This window comes from Pteropus medius, unplaced genomic scaffold, assembly GCF_902729225.1.
Source record: "Pteropus medius unplaced genomic scaffold, Ma_sr-lr_union100, whole genome shotgun sequence".
NCBI lineage: Eukaryota > Metazoa > Chordata > Mammalia > Chiroptera > Pteropodidae > Pteropus > Pteropus medius.
Window position 1 is genome coordinate 1,189,802 of NW_024353787.1, and position 12,420 is coordinate 1,202,221.

At 39.7% G+C, this 12,420-nt stretch overlaps 1 protein-coding gene across 4 annotated transcripts in view; it reads left to right on the forward strand.

Moving 5' to 3' along the window:
• MTF1 (metal regulatory transcription factor 1) overlaps window positions 1–12,420 on the forward strand; it is a 35,735-nt gene that overhangs the window by 2,747 nt on the left and 20,568 nt on the right. The gene's annotated exons all lie outside the window — the stretch shown is intronic.

Sequence of the window (12,420 nt, forward strand, 5' to 3'; positions counted from 1 at the left end):
TAACAGAATAGAAAATATGGTTTAAAGGCAGTGATCCACATTATCCAGGAACTGATTGCAGGTTGATTAGGAAAAAATAGATCGCTGGTAGTTGAAATGCCAGGGACTAAATATAAGATGTTAACAAACAGACATTGGGTAAATTGTTTGGCAAAATATTATTTCTTTTGCTGTGATTAAGGTCTGGGGAATTTTATTTATGGCGTATGGCTTTTCCTTTGCTAGCCTTAGGATCTCAGAGCTGGAAGGAACCCTAGCGAGACCATATTGTCCTACCACCCACCCCATGCAAGAAGCTCTGTAGCATCTTTGACATCAATTTATCTGGTCTCTGCTTGAACACTTCCAGAATGACGAGAGCACAGTTTCACAGCTCAGCCTAATAGATTTGTTGGCCAGCTCTGATTGTTAGAAAGCTTTTACTTGTATAGAGCCAAAATCTGCCTTCCTTCAGCTTCTGCCCACTCTTTCTAGTTCTGCCTTCCTGAATAACAGTAAGTTAAAGCTTCTTCTCATGGGACAACCCATCAGATATTTAAAGATCATGGATTTCTCTTTATCTTTGTCTGTACAAGCTAAACATCTCCATTTACTTAAATATTCCTCTTATGACATTTTCCCCTAGTTTCTCATCAGCCTGGTCACCATTGATTATATGAATTCCAGTTTTCCAAATTCCTCTTAAAATTCATAATTGAGCACAGTCTCACAAGTGTAAATCAACCAGCACTGAATAATGTGTGACTTATAATCTGCACACTGTATTACAATTATTATATAGTCTGTATTCTATCAGCAATGACATCATACTGTTAGCTTATACTCGGAATAGTGCTTCTTAATTGGGGCAATTTTGTCCCCCCAGAAGACATTTGACAATGTCTGGAGACACTTTTGGTTGTCACACAGGCAAAGCACTACTGGAATCTAGTCAGTAGAGGCCAAAGATCCTGTTAAACATTCTACAATGCCCAGGACAGTCCCCTACAACAAAGAATTATGTGTCCCAAAATGTCAGTTGGCTGTGTTCCAATGAAACTTTATTTACAAAACAGGCAGTGGGCTAGATGTGGCCCACTGTCCGTGGTGTTTCCTACTCCTGGACTAGAACGTAGGGAGTAGTAGGAGAGAAGGATGGAAAGATAGAGATTCAGACAGGGAAAGGTAGTGATAGCATGCTAAGGGATTTGGACTGGATTCTGGTAATAGTGGGAAACCACTGAAGGTGTGTGAGCCAAGGAGTGATGTGGTTAGAGTAGCGTTTTAGAAAGATTGCTCTGGTAAGAGTGGTAGCTTGATTGCCCAGTTATGAGATACTTGTAGTTTAGGTTTGGGATTTCATCTGAGTCTAATGAAGGATAGTGGCCTTGTATGTGGAAAAATCCAGAGCTTTTTTTTTTTTGAAGCATAAGAGAACTTAGTATGTTATTAGAGTATGAAGAATGAGTGATGAATTTGGTATGAGTCAAAGGATTTGTCCATTTTTCCAAATGTGTTGAGTTTCTTCTGTGTCTTAGCACAGGGGCAACTCCAAAGATTGACCTGGAGCTTCAAGTCTAGGGAGCGAGTTAAGTGGTTAGTCAACTGTGATAGGTACTCGAACAGTCACAGTCATAGTGCTGTGTGCATGCTAAAGAAAAAGTGGCTGATTCTGTTGCTCCCACCCCACCCTCCAAGAATGGTGATTTCATAACAAGAATCAAGAAGACAAGGAGAGAAAATATGGTGGGGAAATTGATGAGTTTGGTTGGAGTACATTGAACATATAGTCCTTGGAGAAAAGTAGATTGAACAAGTTGAGAAGCCCATTAGACATGTGAATCTAAAGTTGAGGAAGTGATTTAGGATTAGAAATAGCTTGTGGTTCTGTGAAGGGGCAGTAGTTCAAACTGTGGATAGTTTACTCAAGGGAGAAGTAAGAGTCTATCTGAGAATATAAGGGTGAGAAAGAGGAACCAAAGATCACATAAAGAGATCGTGGAATGCAGTGTTATGGAAGCTGAGGGAAGAGAGTGTTAAGAAGTGTTGAGTATTCCTGTGTGAACCTGCAGAGGGATTGAGGGGCCTAAAGAAGCCATTAATTCTGTTATCTGCAGTTGATCCCATGATGAGAAGACTTTCAGTAGAGCACTGGGAGCCGAAGCCAGATTTCAAGTCAAGTGATGGAGAAGCAAGTGGGTGGTGAGGAAACAGGAGGCAGGAAGTGTCAAGTTTGGTTTTTTTTGTTTTTTTTTTTAATACGGTAGTTGGAGGAAGAAGAGTGATAGGGCATTAGTCACTTAAAGAGATTGAATCATCATTTAGCACAGAAAATTTGAACATAGCTTAGGGCCTAAACTTTAGGTCATCTTCAGTTAATGATTACTAGTGAAAGTGTTTCAAGAGCTAATGTTTGGGAAACATTAAGTTAAATCAAGAGGTTTGTTTATTATGGGATTTCTCAGAACTTTTGATGTGCTAATAACTACAAAGAAAGGAAATGCAGAATTCTCCAAATGTTTTGAATTTGGGAAACCATTTTTCAGTCTCATTTCCAGGGTCAGTGTTTTGTGGAACACATTTTGGGAAATGCTGATCTAGGCAGAAAAGGAGGTAGTAGGGAGGGAATGAGTATGCATTCAGTGATGTCAACTGTCACTTTCCCACTTCATTCTGCTTGCAGGCCTAGTTTACCATTCGTGTCTTCAGGTCATTGATAATCATGTTGAGTAGTACAAGGTCAAGGGTACTATGAACACCTTGTTCAGGCTACTGTAGATTTAGCTCACTGTACTTTCCTCCCACCACATTTTTCCATTCTATTCATGAGACCAACATGGAAGATTCTATAAACTATTTTTGAAATCAGTAGGTGTGGGGTTGGTTGGGAATTGAGATTGAAGCAGCAGTGGCTTTCCAGTCTTTGAAAATCTTGCTAAATGACTAGGCATTTCAGAGACTTGCCTTCCTGAAGCACTATCTTACCTTAGCTTTTGCTTTAACAGTGTTTCATTTATTTTTTGGCATTTAAATTCATTTAATTGGCCTGGAGATGCCAATATTTATGACTGTTTGATAATACTCTTCATTATTCCATTATCCCTCCCTCCTTTTTAAAAAAAAAAAAAAAAAAAGACTTGTTTTTTTCTTCAGCTCCATGCCCAGGTGTTACTCTTGAGAAATCAGATCATTTGAAAACTAGTTAGTCTTCTTGGCTTCCTAAGCAGCTTATTTTCTGAGTCAGATTTTAGCCTGTTTTTCCTGTTTATCCCTGCTTGTTCCATTGTTTTCTACAGTGTGTATGTAGTTGGCTTACCTATTACAGTCATGTTCCACGTAACATTTCCGTCAAGGTGGACCCATCAATGATGGACCCACATACAATGACGGTTCCATAGGTTATAATGGAGCTGAAAAATTCCTCCTGTCACCTAGTGATGTCATAGCCATGGTAACATCCTACCTTAATGCATTGTTCACATGTTTGTGGTGATGCTGGTGTAAACAAACCTACTGTGCTGCCAGTCATTTAAAAGTATAGCATATATAATGATGTATAGTACATACCTTATAATAACCATGTTACTGGTTTATATATTTATTATACATTTTATTATTTTAGAATATACTTTCTACTAAAAAAGTTTGCTGTAAAACACTATGCTGCGTTACATAGCAGCCTCATACATTTCATGTTTACGTCTGTTAATTGCATTGTTTTCTCCTGCGCTTGATTTAATCTCATGTTTTTACCATAACATGGTGTGCAGCCTTGTAGCCTAGGACAATAGGTTATACCACCTAGCCAAGGTATAGTAGGCTATGCCATCTAGGTTTGTGTAAGTGCGATGTTCGCTAATAAAGAAATTGCCTAATGATGCATTTCTCAGAATGTGCCATCGTTAAATGGCACGTGATGGTACTTCACTTTTTTTCCTTCATGCTTGCTTTGCACAAAAATAAATCAACCAGAATGATGCTACAGATACTGCCTTTTCTTTCCACGGGGCCACTGGTTATTCTGACTATTAATTTCATGTATCTTATTCTCATACTTACTGTTTCACTACTGCTTACCTGTTGATTTGATAGATTTGAAATTTTTCCAATCAAAATATTGTCATTCTGAAAAAGATCAGCATTCTTAAGAGTTTTTCTTTTAATGTCTTTCTATTCCAAGCTTCTAAGAAGCTGTGTTTCCTTTAGCGGGTTCATGCGGTCCATGGTTTCCCGAACTTTCTTGCATCTGTGCCCTTCCTGAGAACCTGCCAGGACTGTCTAGTTACCTTTTCATCCACCTCTGTTTGAACCACATTGATGAACATAATGTATACCTGCTCCCACTCCCCATGGCTAACTAACTTTGTCGCTCTTCTGGTGAATAGTTGGCCAAGAAGTATGAAAAAAAATCAGGAATCATATACCAAATATGTTCTTCATGATGTACCGAAGTAGTCCAGTTCATTATTGAGAATGAATATCTTTTTTCACCAAGAAGCACAGTTACAGTGATGCTTTATGAATTTGGCTGCTTGCTGTATTGTTCAATGACACTCTAAGAGGAGATTTATTTTTTTTTTTAGTGTAACAAATTTTAAGTATAAGAGGGAAATTTTGACTTCAGTGTCTTGGAGCCTTTTTGCGATGGATCTTTTACTTTGGGAGACCTACTTCCAATCTCATTCCTTATTATCAGTCCCTCAGGTCATGAAATGATCCACTCAGACAAACCAGGTTGATGCTGACTGCCCCCAGAGGGGAACCTCCCACTTTGTCTTTGCATACTGTCATTACATTTCTTTACAGATTCCCTTCTGAACTCCCACAGAACTGCCATTCAGAACTAGGACAGACAAAGACCGTTTTTGCTTGAAATTTTAGTGTTAAGAATCCATTCATTCTTCGCACAAGCTTTTACTTATTGGATATTTACTTTTGTCAAATATCAGGAAGGGCAAAGGAATAATTCCTGCCTGGAGGCTTAGAATCCATAAGGAGACTGGTGGAGGCTGTATGTGCGAGGTTCTGTAGGAATCCAGGACAGGAAGCATTTTCCATTTATCACCAGGTGAAGCTCTTTTAGTGCTGTCCCCTGCATGCGTGCATGTGTGTTACACACCTCCCCACAGTCACCAGCATTTCCTTCATGGAGGCCTGATGGACTGGAAAAGGGACAGGGAGGTTTTGTGCGCATATTGATTTCCCAGCATGGTGCTACAGGAATAACAGGTCTCAAATTTACATTTCATATAGGCTGTACCTGTTGGGTATTGCTAAAATTTTGCTATTGTGGAACATTGGAGAAAGAACCTGTATTTTCATGTCTTTCTCTTATTTAAACCAAACTTATTCTTAAACTTGTTTCTTCTGTGATTTGCAAAGCGAGAATTTAGACCTAGGTTCCCTCTTTATTTTGGTATATGCTATGTGACCTTGGGCAAGTTGCTCTGTTTCCACTTTTGTTAAATTGAAGTAAAAATATCCCGTTGCATTTTGTGAAGACTAAATGAGATTTATTCATATATAAATGTACATCACTATACACATAAAAGCATTTAGCATAATGTCTGGTGCATCGTGGTTGTTCAGTGAATGTTCATTTACTCTTTCTTGTGGTTCTTGAAGGAGATATGGAGATAATCTCTAGTTGAAGAAAAGTTTAAAATGGTCTTTGTTAGCAACTCTTAAGGAAGCATTTTCTCCTTAAAACAAGGTTATAAATTGTGATTGGGTTCCGGAACAGCCTGCCAAAGTCCCAATAATTCCTAATTAGCTGAACTGTTGTGTTAATAATGCCTCTTTGGAATGTGAACCATCATATAGAACCATGTTTTAAAATGAGAACAGCTTTGTAGTCTTATTGCATGGGTTCTGTGAATAACAGTCCTTGCCACAGGTAATCTGCTCTCATACTGGGCTCATCTTGACTTCCTTAGAACCAGGCTACTGAAAGTTACGTACATAGTGGGCAGTTGGGGCACCAGGCACAGGTGAGGCTCATAGAGGTAAAGAATGAGAACTCCCATTATGCTGGCAGTGGTAGTGGTGAGAGAGTGAGACAGCATCTGCTGAGTGTCTGCTATGTACTAGTAGTCACTGTGTCAGGGGCTTTAATATAGTTTAGTATTTAGTTTTCATAACAATCTTATAAAAGAGGTACTATTAACCCTCACTTTACAAAGGAAAAAAACTGAGGCTTAGAAACATATAGTTAGCAAGTGGTACAACTGAGATTTGAACTAAGGACTTTCTCGATGTCAAAGCCTACCCTTTTCTATCATACCATACTACCTTAGCAAAGGCAGGGGTGAATCAGACACTGAGCCGTTAGTCATGAAAAGAGCAAAGAGGGGCAGCAGGTGGCATTAGTTCTGTAAGGGTATAGGGTTGAGAGGTGGGAACAGTATATGAATTCAGCTCTGATGGTGGGCAGTGGGAGGCCTGGTGAAGAAACGAAGGCAGTTCAGAGCTCTTCTGCTTCAAGCTCTGTGGTTGCACATTATGGAGTAGAAGGAATGAGATCAGTGCCAGCATAGGAACAGTTGGTATTGGGGAGAGGGAAGAGAAGTCTCTAGTAATGGGGAGGAAAGGGCAGCTCCTACAGCCACAATATCCAGGCCAATCATTTCTTTGTAAGAATGTTCATATGGTAGGTGCCTTTTTTCTTTTCTGAATTTTTTAAAGTTTTTGTCTCTTGGAGTTCCAGTGTTTGATTTTCTCATTTTTGCTTATCTCATTTACCTTTCCTTTTTTGATTTGGTTAACAGGACAATCATCTTTGTTAAATATTTCTCTAATCTAGAACTGCTTAGAACATTTCATAAATCGGTACCAGTTCTCTGAGAGCTCCTGCTTCCTGCCCATTGCTAACATCAGATCCCATCCTCAGTGAGTCTAACCTGTGCTCTCCCCGAGCTCCTTAAATTAGTCATCGACAGCTGTTTGAGGCCACGCAAGAAAATAAAAGTGATGCAGTTCTTAAGCTCATTCGGAGAAACATGTTTTATTATCTAATGGAATCTTCAGTGTTATATTATACTCTAATTTCAATAGGCAAATTAATCATGTATCACCTCTCAAGTCGTTTAGATTCAGCTTGGGATCACCTCTTTTGAGAAGCTTTTCTTATTCATCCCCAAGTCTAAGTTAGATGCTTTTTCTCTATATTTCTCTATATTCTGATATCCATTATCAGCACAGCTTCTCATACTACATTCTTCTTGTCTGTTTGTTTGATTCTCCTCTGGACTTTGAGCCCCTTGAGAGCAGGGGATTTTTTTTCTGTATTCCTGGCACTTGGTACAGAATAATCCCTGAAAAATAATTTTTTGAATGCATGCATGCCTGAGAAGCCTTAATAGTATTTTAAAGTATCACATGTTGCAATACTTTCTCTATGTAACCATGAAAACATACATGTTTTTTGCAACTTCCTGTTCTGATCTAGTTTGAGGAGGTTTAGTTTTCCTTTTTTTGTGTGAAAATTCGTGCTGTTTAAAAATGATTCTAAAAGACAGACTAGCCATTTCCATTTACTGCTTCCTTCCATATGGAGTGAGGGAGATTACTTGTTTATTTAGCGTATTGTAGGGGAGCAGGCATTTGCTTTGTCAGTCAGCCATCGCTCCCATCTTTAAATACAAATTTCTTCTTAATCTGTGTCACCTCCTAACTTTCCATCCTGTCTCTCTCTCTCTTCTCAGGCAAGGTTCTTGAAAGATTAGCTATATTCCTTGCCTGCAGCTCCTTGCTTTTCCCTGACTTTTCAGCCCGTTACATTCTGGCTTCTGATCCTACCCCTTCAATGAAGTTAGTCTTGCTGAGACAATTATGATCTTGTGAATCAGCTGAATCCAAGAAAATGCTTTATCAGCCATTTCTGCTACATTTGACCTAGTTGATCATCCTCCTTGAAACTGTTCCTTTGTTGCTTTTAGTTCTTGTCACTACTTTCCTCAGCAGTAAGTCCTGCTGGTTTTATTTTGTTTGTTTAGTCATTTGTTCCTTCATTCAACAAATGTGAACTGAGTGTCACTTCTCCACAGGGCTAGTCCCTGAGGCTGTGGCCGTGAACAAGACAGACATGGTCTTTGCTCTCATGGAACCTATAGTCCAAATGGAGAGTAGCCATTCATTCATTTAACTCAACAAATATTTATTTAGTGCCTCCTGTGTTTCAGCTACTGCTGTGCCTAGCAACTAAATAGATAATGATATATATTGTTTATCGATATAATAACTTAATCTTAGTAGTATATACTTTAAAGAAATAGAGGAAGCTATGAGGACCTATAATAAGGATACCTATTCTGGTTTGGGGTGTGGATAGGGGTCAGTCAGGAAAGAGTTTCTGAGAACGTTTATTGGAAGCTTGAGTTGGCCAAGTTAAAACCCTGGATGGGAGTTGGGGTTGGCAGGGCAGGGAGATAGGGAGGGTTAGTTAATTATTGATTGTACTCTTACTTAGAAAGTTATCAACTGCTGTACCATCTTAAGAATGAAATTCTGCTCTTATCATTCATCATTGTTGTAAGTTCTGTGATTGAGACATGCATACTCCTTTATTGCAGCATTTACAGCCCTGGTTCTCCTTCCTGGTCAGTGATTATTTAGCAATTTCCATCTGGCAGCACCAAAGAGATTTTTAGTTTTCATAGGAGATCAAGATATACGTTCAAGAGGATAATTAACAATGTAAGCTAGGTGTCCAATAAGTAGTATAGTTAAGTATTATTGGAATTCAGAGAGGGGCACTGTCACTTAGACGTGGAGTGATCGTGGAAGGCCTTGGAAGTAGTGTAGTTTGAATTGAAGAAAAAGAGAGACTCAGAAAAGCAGAGAAGAAAGGAACTAGGCATTTCCAGTAGAGAGAAAGAAGAAAGCAAAGGCAGGAAGTGGAAGTTCAGTGTTGCAATTAGGGAAGGGGTGTACTGTTGCCTGTAGGCCTAGACAGAGCCTGCTCTTGTCCTGGGGTAATGTGATAGAAGATGAGAGAGGACCTAGGAAGGACCTTGAATATCAGGCTAAGGAATTGGGACTTTATCCTTTGAGCAGAGTGAAGGCATATGTAGAACACTGTTTTAGAATAAATCTGGCAATGAGTGGCTTCAAAACCAGGCATTGAGACATAAGAATGCCTGGACTAGTGGGTTGGCAATTCAGTTTAACAAATGTTTATGGAGCACCTCCTGTGTGGCATTAGGAAGGGTCAGGAATGAATAAGTGACAGGGCACTTGTCTGAGGAACCTAAAGACATGTGCAAGATCATATTGAGGGTTGGAGAGATTAGAGAAGGAGTGGGAGGGGAGACAGGAGGATTCAGAGCGCCCCCCTCCCTACCCCCACTGGTTTTAGGGGTTGGCAAACTGTGGCCCACAGGCCAGATCCATTCAGATGCCTGTTTTGGTAGAATGGTTTTTACATTTTAAAGGATTTTTAAAAAATTTATTAAATTAGTTTTAAGTATATAGTACATTGGTTAGACATCTATATAGTTCATAAAATGATCCCCCCAATTGCTTCCTCCCTCCCCTGGCCCTCCACATAGCCATCATATTAATGCTAACTGCATTCCTCTGCCGTACTTCCATCCCCATGACCAACTATCAACTACTAATTTGTATTTCTTTAACCCTTCACCCCATTCTCCCAGCCCCTCAACGCCCTTCCCCTCTGTCCGTCACCAAATTGCCCACTATATTTGTGAGTTTAAAAGATTTTTTAAATATCAAAAGAAGAAGAGTATTTCATGATTTATGAAAATGATATGAAATTCAAATTTCATTGTCTATAAATAGTTTTTTTTTGGAGCACAGCCTTACTTGTCCATTTATGTATTGCTTATGGCTACTTTCACATATAGCAGCAGAGCTGAGTAGTTGCAACAGAGACTGCATGGCCCACAAAGCCTGAAGTACTTACTGCTTGGCTCTTTACAGAAACTTTGTCCTTGAGTCACACCCATCCTTATCTCATAACTCTTCTCTGAAACTCAGTGTCCTACCCAAAGCCTTTCCCTCCACCCAGGCTTTTAAATATCCTTCTCTTCTTTATGTTCCTCCCTAGATCCTTAACTTTTCTTTCTTCCAGGATCTTTCTCCTCCCAAATAGGCTCAAGACCTATCTTACTTAAAAAAACAAAAACAAAACACATCATCAACTCAGAAGTCCACTTTTGCTGCTGCTGTCCATCTCTCGTCTCTATCTCTACTTCACCTTTCATTTAGTACTTTCGCCCAGACTTCTGACCCTGGCAGTCTGTTAAAACTAGTCTTGCTAAGTCATTAGTGAATTCCTAGCTGCCAGATCCAGTAGTTTTCCCGGTCCTTATCTTCCTCATTTTCTCTGACATTTAACATTTTGATCATTTTCTTTTCCTAGAGATCATTTTTCTTTTTGCTTTTGTGACATCATTCTCCCTCACTTCTCTTCCTATTTCCAGCCCTTTCTCCCACTCACCTATCAATGGCTTCTCTTCTTTTACGAGTACCTTAAACATTGGTGGATTTCAGGGAGTCTTTCTTTTCTCCTCTTATAAGAGCTGTCAGTGTATTGAGTACCTACTGTATGCCAGTCGCTATTTTTAAATGTTTTACACAAATTATTACTAATTTTTGCAACAACTTTAAAAAGATTTTGTTTTCTCCATATTATAAATAAGGAAAGTGAGGCTCAGTGAGCTTAAGCAATTTTCCTAAGATTACACAGTAAGTGGCAGCTGGGGCTGGAACCCGAGCCTGCTGTAGTATACAGGTAAAGTCACCTATTACCTGTGTACCAAAGACTCCTGCCACAAACTTTCTTTTTAGCTTCCAGCCTCTATATTGACTGGCTACTGGACATATCCATCTGGAAGTCCTGGGAACATGTCAAACCCAACTCATTTTCTCTCCCTCAACTCCCATCCAGCCCCAGGGTGGTAGTGTGACCATCTCTTTAGTCGTCTAGGCCATTGTCTTAGGGTTAATCTCGACTTTGCCTCTCCCTGACCCCTTCTTCTCAGCATCCAGTTGTCACTATAACCAGTCATTTCACCCCCTTTAATTTCTCTGGAATTCATCTCTAATATCGTCCACTTTCATTTTTCTAGTTCAGATTCTTTTCATCTCCTAGACTGTTGTCCCTCTTCTTTTAATCATATCCCTTCTTCTACTCTCGTATCTTTTCTAGTCAATCCTCTGCAAGGCTACCAGAATGATCTCCCCTAAACCCCAGATCTTGGTTAAAATCTGTCGATGGCTCCCCATTGTGCTCTTTCTCTACTCTATAGCTTAACCAAGAAAGCCTCGCCTTATTTTTCCAGGTTCTTTCTTCTAGTCTCTCACATACTACGGGTGCGTTTGTGGTTCAGTGTACAGTACACCCATTCATCTCTCTGTGCAGTTCCCAAGGTGTTACCTCTTTTTAGAAGGTCCTTCCTAGTTTGTCTGAGGAACGCCTTTTATGTTTACCCCTAAAAAGTAGACAAACAGGCAGGCAAAACAAACAAACAAACAAACAAAAAATCAACACCCTCAATTCAGAGAGTACCTCAGCCTCTGAGCCTTCACTGATTTCCGACAGGGGTTAGGTTTCCCTTTTTTATGCTCCCCAAGCACCTTGGACATATATCTGTTGTCAGGCTCAGCACAGTGTATAATAATTTGTGCACGTCTACTTCCTTAAAATTGGCACTCCTTAAAAGCAGAGATTTTAGTCTCACTTTTTTATCTGTGGTATCTGGCTTATTGCCTGAGACATAGTAGTTCAGTAACTAACTGTTGAGTGACTAACACTGCTATAGTTGGAGATATGAAGTGAGGCTTTAGGGAAAGGTTAGGGTTAAAGGGTGAGGATGTTTGCTAAAGCTGAGGAGTAGACAATACTAGCACCCTGATATGTATAGCATCAGAGAATTCACAAAGTGTTTTTACAAATGTTTTGTCTCATTTTGTTCCACTCAGGAGCACTGTGAGACAGTCAGAGCAGGAATTCACATTTACATTTTAGAAACGAAGAACCTGAAACTCAGAGAAGTGAAGCGACTTGCCCAAAGTCTTGAGCATAAGTGCCAGAATTCAGGCTTCTCCAGCCAAATCTAATGCTGCTTCCCCTGCACCAGTGCAGAGATAGGGTTTGGGAGACAAGAGAGGAGTTTTGGAATAAACCTACATTTAGAGGTTAAAGGAAAGGAGCGGCTCAGAGAAGAAGATAAAGAGAGCCCCGAGGAATTACTTCGTGGTGAAGGTCAAGTTTTCAGAAGGAGAGGGCCTCATCCATGAGGTATTTTTGCAAATAAGGAAGGAAAGTGAGGAAGGATGAAAGAGTTTGACCACCAGGAAGTTCAAGAGAATAATTTCATACAATGAAGCAGCTTGCCAAGTGATGAGGACTACATGGACAGTGAGGGAAATGGAAGCACAAGTAAAAACTCAAGAAGTTTGGCAGTGAAAGGAAACCAA